This window comes from Pelodiscus sinensis, chromosome W, assembly GCF_052426305.1.
Source record: "Pelodiscus sinensis isolate ZL-2025 chromosome W, ASM5242630v1, whole genome shotgun sequence".
Lineage (NCBI taxonomy): Eukaryota > Metazoa > Chordata > Testudines > Trionychidae > Pelodiscus > Pelodiscus sinensis.
Genome location: NC_143084.1, coordinates 12,956,102 through 12,975,127, shown reverse-complemented (window position 1 = coordinate 12,975,127; position 19,026 = coordinate 12,956,102). Strand labels below are relative to the sequence as shown.

The following is a 19,026-nucleotide window of genomic DNA, read 5'->3' as shown; positions in this document are numbered from 1 at the left end:
TAAGTCCTAATCTGATGCCCTGCCGGCACTGCTTCCGGCCGTCCTTAACCTCTGTTCAGGGTCCACTCAGTGTGGACATGCTAGTTCGAATTAGCAAAACGCTAATTCGAATTAGTTTTTAGGTCTAGATGCATTAATTCCAATTATCTTATTTCGAATTAACTAATTTGAACTAAGTTCATTTGAATTAGTGCTGTAGTGTAGACATACCCTGAGAGAATTGTTTCAGAACTAAGAGACCTTTGTTATCCATTTCATGTTATTTACTTGTGCCTTGCAATAGAATAACATTCTTAATTCTCAACTGATGGTAAATTATCTAGAAAGCTGTAGGCCAAGAATAGGAATGGGTAACAGAAAATTTGAGACAAAAGAGGGGGTTATGTTGGTTTGAAGGAGCTCATAGTTTGAATATAGGAGGAATTACTCCCCTTTCGGTATGTTCAGGTGGGTGACAGTGATTCAGAATTTAGTGGAACCAAAATTCAATGTTTACGTAATCTTACACAGGGTTACCAAAATATAAAATTACCAGAATAAACAAACATAGGAATTAAGATTTGTCTCCAAATGTTTATAGTATTGAATGTTGTTTTACTATTCTGCCTTTCATTTTGTACTAGATTTGATTTTCTATAAAATATTGTCTTATCAAACTATAAATGACATCTAAAACTTAATTTAGAATGGTAAATAGTGATTAATTTTTCCCAGAGCACAGTAGAGTTATATTTTTTAACTCTGTTTTTAGCATTTAGGGATTCCACTGTCACATCTTAGGTCAACGGACAGTTGTACCTTTTGCTGTGGTGGTTTCTAGGTGTCTATTCCACTGGGCACTAAATGACTACTTTATTTCCCCCAAATGCAGGCAGTTGTATCAAGGAAACAAGCACTACAGCTCCCAGCACTGAACCCATTCTGTGGAGAGACTATTTGTTTTTTTCAATGCTATCAATTCAGTTTTCACAAGCATACAAATGGTTGATTGCTGTATCAAGTTTATACAAAGAACCAATTTCATAGGACTGTAGTATGGATAAAATAAATGCTGGTTTTTTTACTGCAATTAAAAAAAATACTGTCAAGCAGTGTTCCCTCTAAGATCTTCCATCCGTGAGCAGACTGAGTTTGGTCATGTGCACTTGTTCAGATTTGTGCCATGAAGATTCATATTTAAACATAGAAGCACAGAACACTAGAACTGGAAGGGACCTCAAGAGGTCATCGAGTCCAGTCCCCTGCCCTCACGGCAGGACCCAGTACTGTGTAGACCATCCCTGATAGACATTTATCTAACCTACTCTTAAATATCTCCAGAGATGGAGATTCCTCAACCTCCCTAGGCAATTTATTCCAGTGTTTGACCACCCTGACAGGAAGTTTTTCCTAATGTCCAACCTAAACCTCCCTTGCTGCAGTTTAAGCCCATTACTTCTTGTTCTATCCCCAGGGGCCAAGGAGAATAATTTTTCTCCCTCCTCCTTATGACACCCTTTTAGATACCTGAAAACCACTATCAGCTCCCCTCTCAATCTTCTCTTTTCCAAACTAAACAAACCCAGTTCTTTCAGCCTTCCTTCATAGGTCATGTTCTCTAGACCTTTCATCATTCTTGTTGCTCTTCTCTGGATCTTCTCCAATTTCTCTATATCTTTCTTGAAATGCGGTGCCCGGGGGGGGGGGGAGGAGGGGGAAATGCATATAGTCAACAGGATTAACCGATAAACCCAGGCTTATTGGTTAATTGTGTATTTGTCTACATGTTGACATCCCTAGTTGAACATGCAGAAAAGTTTGTTTTCCTCTTCCAATCTATGAATTAATAACTGGGTGTGAGAGGGTATGATCTACTAGTTCTAAAATCTTGAAAGGCCAGGTGACCAGAAACAATCTGTTCAATTCATTAACCATTCATACTTTATGTGTTTATGCATCAAACACTTTTAAGGTAGTTTACAGTTTTAAAAATTAAAACAGTATATTTTGAATTGAATTTCCATCCAAATAGACCTTGGCACAAGTCACAAGTGAAAAATTAATATAATAATTAAATGTATCTTTATGTATTTTCTAACATAGTAAATGTAAAAGTAAGAATCTGAATGAAGATCAAGTGGAACTATATAATTTCTTAATTGTGTATAGCTGTAGTATAGTCTCCTGGTTAGCAAAGAGAAGCATCAAATGTAATGTAAAAGGCTATACTTAGTTGCAACTAACTGTGTTAATAGTTAACTGGAATCCATCTACTTTAGGAAAATAAAGTACAGTGCAAGACAATTTAAACATGGATAATTTACATGAGGGATTCCTGCTTGTTGCTTTAAATCAATTTATCATGCCTAAAACATGTGCAAGATCTATGTGCTTTTGCTTTGTAGGCAAAAATCTACATTTAATGAAAAGTTAAGGTACCTTGGTGGGAGGTGGGCCCCTTGCAGACCATTGAGTTGAACAAAACTTAAAACTTCTCAAAACCCAGGAAAAGCTCACTTGCGGCTGCCTGTGCAATCTTAACTTTGCCCTTTATTCAGGAATGCCTCAGTATGCTTCCTAACAGACACCCCAGTTGCTACAATGTGCAAGCTCTTAGCTTTCTTACAGCCTAGTCTCTCTCACCAGATTCCATATAACGTTGTTAAAAGACAGATAGGGTATGGGGGGAGGTGTTGCGCACACCACTTTCTCTTTGTGCACAGAGGTACAAAGGTTTGGTCTAGAAACATCATTGGCAGTGTTGTTCACTGGGGCAGTGGTGTCAGCACATTCCTCGGACTACTGACAAACACAAAGTGGCTGCCTAGAAATGGTTTTTCCTGGCATATGCATACTGCAGTCCTTCAAGCCTGGACATCTGTGCAAGCAAAGTGAACATGTTCTGAAATACTGTTCACAGTTTGGATCATCTGTGGCTGGGCCAGTCCCACTCCTGAGTCCCAGACCACTGATCTGCCCACTATCCCATGGTTTAGGGGCTGCGGTACAAGTCCCACTTGCCTTTTCTCAGCATTTGGCCTTCTGTCCCTTGGCAAAACAAAGGGGTGTTGGGGCCAATGCCCCTGGCCAGTCAAGGCTCAGTAAACAGCCCTCCTTAGCCACCCACTGAAGTTTCTGGCCACCTGGGGGAAGGAAGCCTCCAAACACTCCCTGTCAGAGCCCCTCACCTCCCGCTGTAGCCTTTGGTAGTGCTGCTGTTGTTCTGCTCAGCTCCTCTGAGCTTCCTTATCAGTTGTTCTTTCCTCTCATCTCCAAACTCCTTCTCCACTTGCCCTCCCCCTTGGGGAAGGTTTTTAAAGATGTCCCATGGCCACCTGAAGTCAGCTCACCTGGCCCTTAATTGAGTTATAGCTGCCCTGCCTCAGGTGCCCCTAATTAATGAGGGCTTCGGGCCCCATTTTGTGGGTTTTCTCCGGGTGCTGTACGCCCTCGCGGAGTGTTTGGTCAGGCTCAACTGGACCCTGACCGAGCCGGTCAGCTTCGGGTGGGGAGTACGTCAGGGGTGTCCGCTGTCGGGTCAGCTGTACGCTCTGGCGATCGAGCCCTTCCTCTGTCTCCTCCGTAGGAGGTTGACGGGGTTGGTGCTTCGGGAGCTGGAGCTGCGGCTGGTCCTGTCGGCGTACGCCGATGACGTGCTCCTCGTGGTCCAGGACCCGGGCGACCTGGCGCCTTATGACCGGCTGAAGTTCCTTTAAATTGTGCTTGGTTCTGTTACAGCAACTGAAGGAGTCAGGTTAAAGCTTAAACAGTTACTATTTTATTGTTATAGGGTAAACTTAGCTGTTAAATGCTACTACTGTGTTACAGATAACACAGCCACTACAAAGGACAGGACAGAAATTACACTAAGAAGTCACTTACAGGTACCATGAAACCCTTTTGGTTCTCTGAGCTCTTATTAAATGCATGCAAAATAGACACATAGCAGGTATATATTCTCACCCCTGCGTTCCAGACTTGGCGTGGCCAGCGTCTTTCTCTCAATCCCTCGGGAAGAAGTAGGGCGAGGTTGGGCATCCAACTACAGAAATCATCAATTAAACTTGGAAAAACAAAGCCTTATCAGCAAGATGGCGGGCAGGTGCGAGGGAGTACATCTCCTGTCCCAACCAGCCCAATTAACACATTCCAATAGCCCATCCTGTAGGCCTCTTCTCACGGGCTGTGTCTACACTGGCACCCTTTTCCGGAAAAGGGATGCTAATGAGACAAGTCAGAATTGCAAATGCCGCGGGGGATTTAAATATCCCCCATGGCATTTGCATGAACATGGCTGCCACTTTTTTCCAGCTTGGGGCTTTGCCAGAGAAAAGCGCCAGTCTAGACGGGATCTTTCGGAAAATAAAGCCTTTTCCTGAAGATCCCTTATTCCTCTTAAAATCGGGAATAAGGGATCTTCCGGAAAAGGCTTTATTTTCCGAAAGATCCCGTCTAGACTGGTGCTTTTCTCCGGCAAAGCCCCGAGCCGGAAAAAGCAGCAGCCATGTTCATGCAAATGCCGCGGGGGATATTTAAATCCCCCGCGGCATTTGCAATTCCGACTTGTCTCATTAGCATCCCTTTTCCGGAAAAGGGTGCCAGTGTAGACACAGCCACGGGGTGACAGAAAGTTCACTCTGGTCTACGTGCCAAAGAGAAAAGCTGAAATGGTTTCAGTTATACAAGATGGCTTTAGCTAAATATGAAATGGTTTCCACACCTTCCTTTAGGCTGCAAGGACCCTACCCTCCACCACGTTCTCTCCTTCTACCGGCAGGTACAAATCCAACTACTGCTGGTGGGGCATGGCAGTCCAGACCCTGACGGTCCAGACCCTCCTCCCACCGTGACCATCAGCAGTCCTGCTCAGGCTTTGCAGGGCCCAGACGAGCGAGTGGGTGCCGCTGCCACCGCCAAAAGCGGCAAGGGCGGGCCCGCGAAGGAGAGGGCGGCAGGGTCAGCGACGGGACTCGGACAGGGCCTACCTATTCCAACCCCCCCAACCCTCTGAGCCTGACCCCATCACACCCTAGTCCCCAATTCACCCATTACCTCCTCACCCTGGCTCCCACTCCCCCACCCCTCCTATGGGGTGGGGGGGGGCGGTCCCTGTGCCACCTGGTGGAAGCAGGCGGAGAACCAGAGTGGCTCTTCGGGGCACCGGGGGTGGACTCCCCCACGCCATTGCTTCCTTCATGCCCAGCCCCCCCCCCCACCACCTCATCATCCCTGGCCCTCAACACTCCAGATCCCCCCACGTGCATGCGGGGGCAGGACCTCAATCCTGGGTCTCTGTGCGGGATCCCTCTGCCGCCCGGTGGAAGCGGGTGGGGAGCTGGGGTGGTTCTTGGAGGTGGAGTCCCCCACCCCGTTGCTTCCTTCTCCCCCAGCTCCCCTGCATGGCGGTGGGGCCGGGGTCGGCGGAGCAGCAGCGGTGCGCATGCGGGGGTGGGGCCTCAATCCTGTGGGGGGGCAGGGGCTGTCCCGGCTCTGTGCCACCCGGTGGAGGTCGGTGGGGAGCTGGGGTGGCTCTTGGGGACACTGGGGATGGACACGAGTCAGGGCTTTCTTCACCTCCCCCTGTCCACCCGTGCACCGAGACACCGGAGATGGTGCTCTAAGCCTGGCTGCACCAGCTCTGGAGAGGGGGCTGAAATCCTGCTGCTAACTGCGCGTTCCACTGAAAATTGCTGACCCCTGCTCTAGAAACTTTTTCAGAAATGGCTATTTTCCTCCAGGGATTATATGTCCGGAACCGGTGGTTGGCTAACTTTGCTGTGCACTTCCACAAAGCATAGGAAATTTCAAGAAAATCCATGCAAGCATTTACACCTCCCAGTCTAGCTTCCAGGGTAAACAGGACTAGGGGTATGTCTAGACTGCATACCTCTGTCGGCAGAGGGATGCAGATTAGGCAGGTCGACATTGCAAATGAAGCAGGGATTTAAATATCCCGCACCTAATTTGCATAAAAATGGCCACCGTGTTTTGCCGACTCAGCACTTTGTCCACAAAAAGCGGCAGTCTAGAGGGGGATCTGTTGAGAAAGAAAGCCTTTTTCAGCAGATCCTGTAAACCTCCTTGTCTTTAGTTCTGAGAAGGGCAGGGAACCTGTTTTGAGTCAGGGGACACTGACCCACAGAAAGGTCAGTTGGGAGCCACACAAGTGAGATGCAAAAAAAAAAAAAACCTCCAAAAAAACCCCAAGCCTCACTAATGTGGCCCCAACTGTGCTGGTGGGAGCAGAGGACATGGTACTGGGGAAGGGTGCTGAGGCAGGGGGCAGGGTTCCAGTGGGGGCAGGGGATAGGGTGTGGCAGGGGACAGGGAGTACCCTGCACCCGCCTCCTCCCAGGACTCCTCCCCCCGCAGAGGAGGGAAGCCCCGGCGTGTGCCTCCTTTGGGGACTCACCCCACCCTCCACAAGTTCCCGGCATGCCATAGACCTGAGGGAGGGGAGCAGCCAGTGCACTTCCGGAACCCCCGGAAGTGGCGCGCAGCTGCAGGACTTCCGTCCACCCCGCAGGAAGCTGGCACTACCTCCATTGTCACTGGAGGTAGGTAGTGGGGCTTCTTGGGGGTGGGAGGAAGTGTGGGGGGTCCCAAACACCTCGCGATCGACAGCTTGGTGACCACGGCTTTAGAGCCTATGGTATGGATGAAGTGTTCCTGTTCTCAGCATCCCACCCAAAGGAGCAGATACTGGCTTATGTAGGAGGGGGCCTTGGGACCCTTTAAAAAACCCAGGCTTCCTCAGAACCAACTTATATGGGGGGGGGGGGAAGAGGGGGTCCAACCCCTGTAGGTGGGCATGGTTCCTCCTGATCCTGGAGTGTATAGGGGCAGCAGCAAGAAGGGCTCAGACACCCCCCGAGGGGCAAAGCTCCCCATATCTGAGCTGCATGGTTTTCTTGCTCTTATAGACTGCAGAACTGAGACTCGGAAAGTTTGTGTGTTACTTGACTTCATACAGTAAGTCATTGTAAACAGAGATTAGAATGTAAGAATAGCTGACTCCTAGTCCCTGGCTCTAAGTTTATGGTTTACCTAGCTTCAGGGCCTACTTTTTTTTTTCTCCCAAAGTCTACAAAGCAGCAGCACAAACTCTTCTTTTGGGAATAGAGGGCATCGCATCAGTCTACATTAATATGGACTATAAGGGTCAATAAATGAGGTGAATTGAAAAAATTTGATCTTCTATAATATTCTCCATTAGGTATGTCAACAAGTAGTGAACTAGACAATTAACTGATAAGCCTAGGCTTATCAGTTAATCTAGTCAACTACTCAAATTCTCTTCTCCCACCCCCACTGCCTCTGTATCAGTGGCAGCAAGGGGGGTGGGGCGGGGAGCAGGAACCAGTGCTGAGGAAAGCTGGCTTAAAAGCCCCTGTCAGAGGTAGCAGCATGGGGGCGGGAGCAGGGGAAGCTGCCGTGAAACGGCCTCTGCCTGTGGCAGGCCCAGGCTCTGCATCCTGCTGCTGGGAACCACCTCTGTCCAGGGGGAGCTGAGACCCCCCCATGGACAGGGGCTGCTGCCGGACCAGCCTCTGTCTGCGGTGAGCCTCTGTCCATGGTCATCTAGTCTGGTACACTGTGTGCCACAGAACTACTCCAAAATTATTCCTACAGCAGATCCCTTAGAAAAATATCCTGTCTTGATTTTAAAAAGGTCAGTGATGGAGAATCCACCATCATCCTGGGTAAATTAACTGCTGGAACAATTACCCCTCACTGTGAAATATTCACTTATTTCCAGTCTGAATTTGTCTAGCTTCAGCTTCCAGCCCTTGGATTGTATTAGACCTCTACTAGATTGAAGAGCCCATTATAGATACTATAGCCAGGTCTGCACTACAAACTTACATTGGTGTAACTGTGTCACTACAGGGTGTGAAGAATCCACACCCCGGACCTAGTTATACTGACACAACCCCCAGTGTAGACAGTGCCTCCTATTGACATGTGGCCTCATAGAATCCTAGGGCTGGAAGAGACCTCGGGGTCATTGAGTCCAGCCCCTGCCCAAAGCAGAACCAACCCCAACTCAATCGTCCCAGCCAGGGCTCAGTCAAGCCAAGACTTAAAAACCTCTAGGGATGGAGATTCCACCACCTCCCTAGGTAACCCATTCCAGTGCTTCACCACCCTCCTAGTGAAATAGTTTTTCCTAATATCCAACCTGGACCTCTCCCACCACAACTTGAGCCCATTGCTCCTTGTTCTGCCATCTGTCACCACTGAGAACAGCCTCTCTCCAGCCTCTGTGGAACCTCCCTTCAGGAAGCTGAAGGCTGCTCTCAAATCCCCCCTCACTCTTCGCTTCTGCAGACTAAACAGACCCAAGTCCCTCAGCCTCTCCTCGTAGGTCATATGCTCCAGCCCCCTAATCATTTTGGTTGCCCTCCGCTGGACCCTCTCCAATGCGTCCACATCCTTTTTGTAGTGTGTGTGTGTGGGGGGGGGGGGGGGGGGACGGGACGGGACTGGATGCAATACTCCAGATGTGGCCTCACCAGAGCCGAATAAAGGGGAATAATGACATCTCTGGATCTGCTGGCAATGCTCCTCTTAATGCAACCTAATATGCCATTAGCCTTCTTGGCTACAAGGGCACACTGTTGACTCATATCCAGCTTCTCATCCACTGTAACCCCCAGGTCCTTTTCTGCAGAACTGCTACCTAGCCATTCAGTCCCCAGCCTATAACAATGCTTGGGATTCTTCCGTCCCAAGTGCAGGACTCTGCACTTGTCCTTGTTGAACCTCATCAGATTTCTTGTGGCCCAGTCCTCCAATTTGTCTAAGTCACTCTGGACCCTATCTCTGCCCTCCAGCGTATCTACCTCTCCCTCCAGCTTAGTGTCATCCGCAAACTTGCTGAGGGTGCAATCCATCCCCTCAGCCAGGTCATTAATAAAGATGTTGAGCAAAACCAGACCCAGTACCAACCACTTGGGGGCACTCCGCTTGACACTGACCACCAACCAGACATTGAGCCGTTTGATCACTACCCATTGAGCCCAACAATCTAGCCAGCTTTCTATCCATCTTAGGGTATGTCTACACTACAAAGTTAATTCGAACTAACGTCTATTAGTTCGAATTAACTTTGCTAGGCGCTACACTAGCGCTCCGCTAGTTCGAACTTATTTCGAACTAACGGAGCCGTTAGTTCGAACGAGGTAAACCTCATTGCACGACGACTAAGCCTAGTTCGAACTTACTAGTTGGAATTAAGGGCTGTGTAGCCCCTTAATTCGAACTAGTGTGAGGCTAGCCCTCCCCAGGTTTCCCTGGTGGCCACTCTGGCCAACACCGGGGAAACTCTATTGCCCCCCTCCCGGCCCTGGAGCCCTTAAAGGGTCACGGGCTGGCTACGATGCCCGTGCCAGGTGCAAGCCTGCCAGCACGCAGCCAGCAGACCCTGCACCTGGCACGGCTCGAGCCAGCCACCCGATGCCCCCCAGCCCTCCCCCTCTTCCCGGGACCAGGCTGGCGGCTCCCGGGAGCTTGCCCGGGACCGCAAGAGGCGGGCACCCGCCTGGTCTAGTGCGGACATCATGGACCTCGTCTACGACCTCCGCACTAGGCACAGGAAAGTGGCCGTCTAGGGCAGGAGAGCTGCCAGCCTGGCCACCCAGGAGCAGGTGTGCATGAAAATCAAGGGGGTCCACTGAGACCCCCGACCCTGAGCCCTGAGCTTAGAATGGCCGTACTGAGTCAGACCAAAGGTCCATCTAGCCCAGTAGCCTGTCTGCCAACAGCGGCCAACCCTGGGGACCCTGGAGGGGATGGACCGAAGAGAGTGACCAAGCCGTTTGTCTCGTGCCATCCCTCTTCAGCCTTCCACAAACTTTGGGCACGGACACCACTCCTACCCCCTGGCTAATACCACTCCATGGACCCAACCTCCATCACTTTATCTCACTTCTCTTTAAACTCTGTTCTAGTTCTAGCCTTCACAGCCTCCTGCAGCAAGGAGTTCCACAGGTTGACTCTTTGCTTTGTGAAGAACAACTTTCTGTTACTAGTTTGAAGCCTGCTACCCATTCCTTTCCTTTGGTGTCCTCTAGTCCTTCTATTATGGGAACTAATGAAGAACTTTTCTTGATGCACCCTCTCCACCCCACTCATGCTTTTCTAGACCTCTATCCTATCCCCCCTCAGTCTCCTCTTTTCTAAACTGAAAAGTCCCAGTCTCTTTAGCCTCTCTTCATATGGGACCTCTTCCAAACCTCTGATCATGTTAGTTGCCCTCCCCTCTCCCACCCTCTCTCTTCCCCTCTCCCACCTCCTTTTCCCAGTTTCCCCGAGTTTTGTTCAATAAAGAGAGATTCTATTTTTGACCACACGTTTTCTTTATTTTGTACATCAGGAAGGGGGGCTAGGGAAGGGTAAGTGGAAGGAGGTGAGGAAAATGGGGTACGAGCCCCCGATGGGGAGGACTGGGCTGGCTCTGCGGGCTTCTGGGGGAAGCTCTCCTGCAGCCCCCCAATTGCCCCCTCTCCCCAGATGGCAGCCTGCGGCAAGTGCAGCCGGTCTGATGGCCGAGTGCTTTGATGTGCCCAGTGTGGGCACTCAGGGCACTCCAAGCCAGGACTGGTTTGCAAGCGGGGCACCCCTGAGAACTGTCTGTCCGGGGTGGGGGTCGGGTCCCTTTAAGCACAGCCCTCGGCTAGCCTGAGGCAGCATCTCCACGCTCTAAGTCCTCAGCTGATGCCCTGCCGGCACTGCTTCCGGCCATCCTTAACCTCAGTTCAGGGTCCACTTAATGTGGACATGCTAGTTTGAATTAGCAAAACGCTAATTCGAACTAGTTTTTTAGTCTGGATGCGTTAGTTCGAATTAGCTTAGTTCGAATTAACTAATTTGAACTAAGTTAGTTCGAATTAGCGCTGTAATGTAGACATACCCTTACTGTCCATTTATCGAATCCATATTCCCTTAACTTGCTGGCAAGAATATTGTGGGAGATGGTATCAAAAGCCTTGCTAAAGTCAAGGTATATAACATCCGCTGACTTCCCCATGTCCACCGAGCCAGTTACGATAATCATAGAAAGTAATCAGATTGGTCAGGCACGACTTGCCCTTGTTGACTATTCCTGATCACTTTCCCCTCTTCCAAGTGCTTCAAAATGGATTCCTTGAGGATCCCCTCCGTGATTTTTTCTGGGGACTGAGGTAAGGCTGACTGGTCTGTAGTTCCCTGGATCGTCCTCCTTCCCCTTTTTAAAGATGGGCACTGCATTTGCCTTTTTCCAATCATCTGGGACCTCTCCCGATCTCCACGAGTTTTCAAACATAATGGCCAAAGGCTCTGCAATCACGAGCCAACTCCCTCAGTACCCTCGGATGCATTAGATTCATCCCCATGGATTTGTGTATGTTCAACATTTCTGAATATTTCTTAACCTGTTCTTTTTCCACTGAGGACTGCTGTAGCCAGACAGGAACCCCCCTTGTAACATCCATTTTTGCTTGCCTGGAGCATCCAGGGCACACAGAGCAGAAGGCCCAGGCTGTGTGACCGTGAATGGCTGTAAACAGAGATACGCCAATTGCTGACCAAGAGGCTGCCAAGGAGTGCCCTTGACTGAAACCCATATTGATACGAACACACATCCATCCGCGGGGGGAGGAATCTCTCGCCCAGTAAAAAAATGTCTAGTATTCACAATTTAGTTATCTCTCTTGCAAGTGTAAATTAACTTGAAACTTGCTTGTAAGAACTGGCGCCACAAAACGGACCAGTAGAATTTGGCCTCTTAGATAAGAAAGAGGATACGGGCCCCCAGGGGTATATAGATGGGTCCAGCAGCGCATTTTCCCTGAGTGTCAATCTACCATCTATCTGCTGGTCGGGTTAGATGTTTGATCTCCCGAGGTTCCAAGGGGACGCCCACCTCGTATTCGTCTTTCCTAGGAATTGAGAGACTGGCCCTGGCCTGACACGCTGGAGTCGAGAGGCACAGAAAGGGGTAAAAATTGTACCTGGATGTGGTCCTTTGTTTAAGTATATATATACATAGACTTAGAGCTCTTTAAAGATTAAGCTGTCACTTGGTACCATTATTTCTATTTTCTATCTTTACCTTTTTCCTGTGATCATTTTTAAGACATATATATATATATATATATATATATATATATATTTGCTAGCATTTAAAAAATAGAGCAATAGCCATTGTAACCATATGCTTTTATAAGTCTTTTAATAAACCTGTAACTGTTTAAGCTTTAACCTGACTCCTCCAGTTGCTGTAACAGAACCAAGCACAATTTAAAAGAACTCCAGCCGGTCATAAAGGGACAGACAAAGGGAGAGCTTGGGCGTTTGGATCCGTGTCACTCCCAGGTGACAAGATCCGTTGGGGCACCTTTCCAGCCTTTCCCAGGCTGCCCGCTGCGAAGGAACTTTGTGTTCTAGCAGCTAAAATCTAAGGTGTAATAAGCTCTTCCTATATAACGGGGCGTCTGTTGGCCTGCTGGCCACCCTCTGCGATGGGACCCCGGTCCTAGCAGTAAAGACACGGACATTAAACCTTTTCTCGGAAACACACAGACACACACTGCCCTGACCGTCGGCTGACAACTGCCCACCTCCTTCCCATACTGCGTTGTCTAGTGTATTTGTCTGGGAGCTGACCTTGTCCGTGAATACAGAGGCAAAGAAAGCATTGAGTACTTCAGCTTTTCCCACATCATCTGTCACTAGGGCTGTGTCTAGACTACATGCCTCTGTCGGCAGAGGCATGTAGATTAGGGTTGTAGGCAAAGGGAAATGAAGCCGCGATTTAAATGATCGCGGCTTCATTTACATTTACATGGCTGCCGCGCTGAGCCGACAAACAGCTGATCAGCTGTTTGTCGGCTCGCGCGCTAGTCTCGACGCTCCCCTGCCGACATCAAAGCCCTTTGTCGGCAGCCCCGTTATTCCTCGTGGAATGAGATTTACCGGGGCTGCCGACAAAGGGCTTTGATGTCGACAGGGGGAACGTTCAGACTAGCGCGCGAGCCGACAAACAGCTAATCAGCTGTTTGTCGGCTCAGCGCGGCAGTCATGTAAATGTAAATGAAGCCGCCATCATTTAAATCGCGGCTTCATTTGCCTTTGCCAAAAAAACAAATCTACATGGCTCCATCGACGGAGCCATGTAGTCTAGACGTACCCTAGGTTACCTCTCTCATCCAGTAAGGGCCCCACACCCTCTCTGATCACCCTCTTATTGCTAACATGCCTGTAGAAACCTTTCTTGTTATCCTTCACATCCCTTGCTAGCTGCAATTCCAATTGCGCTTTCGCCTTCCTGATAACTCCCCTGCATTCTCGAGCAATGTATTTATACTCCTCCTTGTCATCTGTCCAAGTTTCCACTTCTTGCAAGCTTCCTTTTTGTGTGTAAGCTCACCAAGGATTTCCCCGGTAAGCGAAGCTGGTCTCCTACCATATTTGCTTTTCTTGCTGCACATCGGGATGGTTTCTTCCTGTGCCTTCAATAAGGCTTCTTTAAAACACTGCCAGCTGTCCTGGACTCCTTTCCCCTTCATGTTAGCATCCCAGGGGATCCTGCTCATCAGTTCCCCGAGGGAGCCTCTCGTGGAGGTGGTTTAACTATGGTGACAAGATTAACTCTTCCATCAAGGTAGTGGCATATTTGCTAGAGCACAATGGCAGCATAGCTGCGCCGCTGCAGTGCTATATGTGTAGACAAGCCCTTCAACTTATAATCGAGTCACCCCGTAACATTCTCTTTGTTAAGTTAAATAGATTGATTGAAGCATCTCAATTGCTATAAGGCAGGTTTTCTTACCCTTTCATGATTTTCATGGCTTTTCTTTTACCCCTCTCCAATTTATCGACCTCTTTCTTGAATTGTCAGTACCAGAACCAGCCATGGTATTTCAGCAGTGGTCACACCAGTGCCAAATAGAGAGGTTAAAATAAGGTCTTACTCCTATGCAAGATTCCTGTGTTGAAGAATCCCAGGATTACATTAGCTCCTTTGGCCACAGCATCACACCGAGAGTTCATGTTCAGCTAATTATCCACTGTGACCTCCCCAAATCTCTTTGAATCACTGCTTCCCAGATAGTGATAGAAATGTAGCCGTGTTAGTCTGGTGTAGCTGAAACAAAATACAGGACTATGTAGCACTTTAAAGACTAACAAGATGGTTTATTAGATGATGAGCTTTCGTGGGCCAGACCCACTTCCTCAGATCAAATAGTGGAAGAAAATAGTCACAACCATAGATATCAAAGGATACAATTAAAAAAATGAACACACATGAAAAGGACAAATCACATTGCAGAACAGAAGGGGGATGTGGGGGGGGGGGAAGGTGAATGCCAGTGAGTTAATGATATTAGAGGTGGGGAGGGGGAAATGTCTGTGAGTTAATAGTATTAGAGGTGATAATGGGGGAAGCTATCTTTGTAATGGGTAAGATAGCTGGGGTCTTTGTTAATTCCCCCGCAGAGAGTGTCGAATTTTAGCATGAATGCCAGTTCAGAGGATTCCCTTTCAAGTGCAGATTTGAATGTCTGAATGACCTGCTAACCTGCATCCTACTTCAGAAGACATTCAAATCTGCACTTGAAAGGGAATCCTCTGAACTGGCATTCATGCTAAAATTCGACACTCTCTGCGGGGGAATTAACAAAGACTCCAGCTATCTTACCCATTACAAAGATAGCTTCCCCCATTATCACCTCTAATACTATTAACTCACAGACATCTCCCCTTCCCCACCTCTAATATCATTAACTCACTGGCATTCACCTTCCTCCCCCCCCCCCCACATCCCCCTTCTGTTCTGTAATGTGATTTGTCCTTTTCATGTGTGTTCATTTTTTTAAAATTGTATCCTTTGGTATATATGGTTGTGACTATTTTCTTCCACTATTTGATCTGAGGAAGTGGGTCTGGCCCACGAAAGCTCATCATCTAATAAACCATCTTGTTAGTCTTTAAAGTGCTACATAGTCCTGTATTTTGTTTCTGCTTCCCAGATAGAATTCCCCATATGCCACACTCCTGCAAAATAAAACTTTAGCATTCCCTTTCTTTCCTATAGCTTCCTGGTGCCATAAAGACCAAGGAGGCCATGCCCCAAATAATGCTACCCCAGCTCCAGAGAACAAAGAGACCACAGGCAAGAAGGGTTATTTTTGATTTGGGGGGGGATGGGATGTTTGGGGCCTGTGGCCTTGGATAAGTCACTTAGGTGTCTGTTAGCCACAAATTCCAGGCTTTAGTACTGAACGTGGCCTGATTTTTTTTCTTTCTCCAGAGATGAACACCCACAATTTACATTGAAGTCAACATCTTTGGGTCAAATATGTCCTCAATCACAGCCGTGCAATCTTGGTGACTTCAGAGGGGCTGTTCACCCATCTGTCAAGCGGGTATAATATTTACAGCTACACTCAAGATAGGTGAGTCATTGATCGTAGAGCAATTTGAAATCCTCTGATTTGGAAAGTTCTAGGGAGTGCAAACTACTAGGGCTTGTCTCCACTACACCGGGGATGGATGCTGCAGTGTTCAATCCACCAACTGTTGATTTATCGTGTTTGCTTAGACATGATAAATCGATCTCCAAGTGCTCTGCCATTGACGCTGGTACTCCACCAGGATGAAGAGAGTAGCCAGCATTGATGGGAGGGTAGCCCCTGCCAACTTTACTGCACACAAGATACTGCAGTAAGTACATCAACTTCAGTTACACTATTTGTGTAGCTGAAGCCATGTAGATTAGATTGGCGGCAGAGGTTAGTGTAGGCAAGGCCTTAGTTTAATCTCTTCTTCCACTGGGTAATGGGGCATTAGATGAAGCATCAGAGAATACCAACCATGTGATGGTGTCTAACTGCAAAATAATACTAGAAATGGAAATATTAACTTGTCAACATGCAACCTTGAGCATGAGTAGTAAAATTTATTCTTGTCTAGTGAATATAAAATACACCAGAACATAGATGCAAGGTCTTCTCTACTGCTTATCCCAATGACCTCACAGCACATGAGTTTTGCTCTTAGTCCCTGTGATATCGTTAGACACTTGATTTATGTAGACTTGAATGCTTGCACTAGGCTTTAGAAATGTGGTGATAAAACACGTTAGCTAACATGTCCTGACTAGCTTAGTCTTAAGAAGCTGCATGGTTTGGTCACTAATCAGCATCACTGGGATGGAAATTTATGCTGCCTTTCAGGATTTTTGCTGTTTCTGCATCTTTTCTCATCTTCCCTGTCTGTGCCACTGCTCTGTTCTTCCATACCATAACCCCCATTCCATCTGCTCCAATGTAAGCATTAACAATTTAATTGCTGATCACTGAATTGTTGTCATTGGGCTTCAGCATTAATACCCTAATGAAATTAATGGGGGTGGGTAGTCCACATCCTTCAGGCTACCTGCAGACCTGGAAGGATGCTGCTGTATGGCTTCACACACTCATTTGGATTGTTACCTTTGTAACCATGAAGGCTAGAAGTGCTTTTTCCCCCTGAAATGAAAAACTTCAGATTTTGCAGTATCTGAATGCCAAAAGCCAGATAAGTCCATCAACTGAGCTTGATCTGGCCTGCAGACCTCCGTGTTTGACACCTCTGGTCTAGAGGTTAGGGTAGTGGGCTCAAAATTTGAGAAATCTGGGCTCTGTCCAGTTTCCTCCTTTATTGCTTTGTGACCTTGGGCAAGTCATCTAACCTCGCATCTGTAAAGTGGTCAATAGCACTGCCAAGCGCTGTGAGTTTCTTGAATGAAGTGGCTATATAAATACAATGAACTAGTCAAGTATCAAAACTTGTCACTTTATCTAGAGCCACAGATACATTTTTTCTAACCATTTTTCCCTGAGGTGGGAAGCTGAGCAGGAGGAAAAAACAGCTCTTCTCTCAATAGTGAAAAATACTTGGTCTTTTAGCCTTGTGGTTCAGCAGAAGCATGTGGAGTTTCACCCTATTGACACCATGTGCTGTGCAGCTAGTTCATTGGGTGTTCCCTGGTATCAGATGTTATAGCATCCCTGTGTTGGCTGTATTTTGGCTTCCATTTGCACCTATACTACAACTGGCTGAAGCAAGCAGGTATTATAACACACCTACAAATTGAGGGTGAGGGAGATAGTTTTGGAATGCCTTGAGAGATGACCAGCAAATGGGGGTAAGTGACATGGCTAGAATTGCACTTGGAACCTTGTCTGGTCTTTGGTAGGCAAAAGAACCAGTCTGAAAGATTGAGGACTTGAGAATGAATGAAATGAATGAAATGGCGGCATTGCTCAAGAAAGACACAGGGACTCTCTCCTTGATCTAAGTCAGCTGCTAGGCGCCGGCCGAGGCGGAACGCCGTCCCCCCCCGTACCCGCGCAGTCCCTCTTCTCTCAGTCCTGTGGCACCTTAAAGACATAGGGTATGTCTACACTAGCCCCCTAGTTTGAACTAGGGTAGCTAATGTAGGCATTCGAAGTTGCAAATGAAGCCCGGGATTTAAATATCCCAGGCTTCATTTGCATCTTGCTGGGCGCCGCCATTTTTAAATCCCCGTTAGTGCAGACTCCGTGCCCTACACATGTGTACCTACACGCAACACGGAGTAGGTAGTTTGGATTAGGCTCTCTAATTCGAACTACCGGTACACCACGTTCCACGAGGAGTAACGGTAGTTCGAATTAGAGAGCCGAATTTGAACTACCTACTCCGTGCCACGTGTGCCTACATTAGCCACCCTAGTTCAAACTAGGGTGGCAGTGTAGACATACCCTCACAGATTTATTTGGGCATCAGCTTTCATGGGTAAAATCCACTGCATCGGATGCATTGGAGTCATCTGACAAAGTGGTTTTTACCCACGAAAGTTTATGCCCAAATAAATCTGCTAGTCTTTAAGGTGCCACAGGACTCCTCATTGTTTCTGCAGGTACAGACTGACACAGCTATCCCTCTGAGGATTGCTCAAGACCATAAGAGTTTGAACAATTCAAGTGGGGAAAAGGGGGTTTTAATCAGACTCAAACTCTTTCCATTCACACTTATTTAACTTATTTTGTTTAAAGACTCAACACACTTGGCACCTTCAATTAACTCTCAAAATACTTCCTTAGGGTATGTCTACACTACCCCGCTAGTTCGAACTAGGAGGGTAATGTAGGCATACCGCACTTGCAAATGAAGCCCGGGATTTGAATTTCCCGGGCTTCATTTGCATAAGCCGGGTGCCGCCATTTTTAAATCCCGGCTGGTTCAAACCCCGTGCCTCATGAAATGAGGAGTAACGGTAGTTCGAGCTAGGAAGCCTAGTCCGAACTACCTAGTTCGTGCCGCGTGTAGCCGCGCTGCACGGGGTTCGAACCAGCGGGGTTTTAAAAATGGCGGCGCCCCGCTTATGCAGATGAAGCCCGGGAAATTCAAATCCCGGGCTTCATTTGCAAGTGCGCTATGCCTACATTACCCCGCTAGTTCGAACTAGGAGGGTAGTGTAGACATACCCTCAGAGTGTTCTCTCTCCCCCCCCCCCCCCCCGTGGACTAGTATCCCATTCTTGATATTGAGGGCAGGGGAGGTGATACAACAAGCAGAAAAAACTCACATCTTTGAGAGAGTGACAAATACCAAGATATATTCTACGCCTTTCTTTAGCCATCACAAAAAAGGAAAAAAGTGTGCACAATTTTTTAGAAGTTTTCTTTCAGCAGAAATAATTTTTCAGCTGCTAAATGCTATTTGCTCCTGAAAATCCAAAAGACTGGAAGAGATCTGAAGACGTCATCTAGTCCAGTCCCCTACACTCATGGCAGGGCTAAGTATTATCTAGACATCCCCCAATAAGGGGAGTTTAAACTCCTGTAACAAAGCAAGATGGGTTGAAATCCTACTTTTTTTTTTAATGTAGCTGCTTTCTAAGTGCTGGGCAAGATTGTGCTTTCAGATTTTGTTGTGTATTGGGCTGTAGATATAGATCTTCTTGTTATAGTAACTGAGTTAGGTCACAAGGGGTCAGCCCAGCATGTTTGGGCTGGTTCTAGCTACTTCTGT

The 19,026-nt window shown here is 47.7% G+C and overlaps 1 protein-coding gene across 6 annotated transcripts in view; it reads left to right on the top strand.

Annotated features, from left to right (window-relative positions):
• Positions 1-19,026, top strand: part of LOC102460042 (hypermethylated in cancer 2 protein) — a 186,886-nt gene that overhangs the window by 81,715 nt on the left and 86,145 nt on the right. For 4 of the 6 annotated variants that reach the window (XM_075897828.2, XM_075897821.2, XM_075897818.2 and 1 more), the window contains exon 2: positions 15,278-15,422. The exons of the other annotated variants lie outside the window; for them this stretch is intronic. The gene's annotated coding sequence lies outside the window, so the exon portion shown is untranslated. The remainder of the gene's footprint in view (positions 1-15,277; positions 15,423-19,026) is intronic. 6 annotated transcript variants of the gene reach the window in all.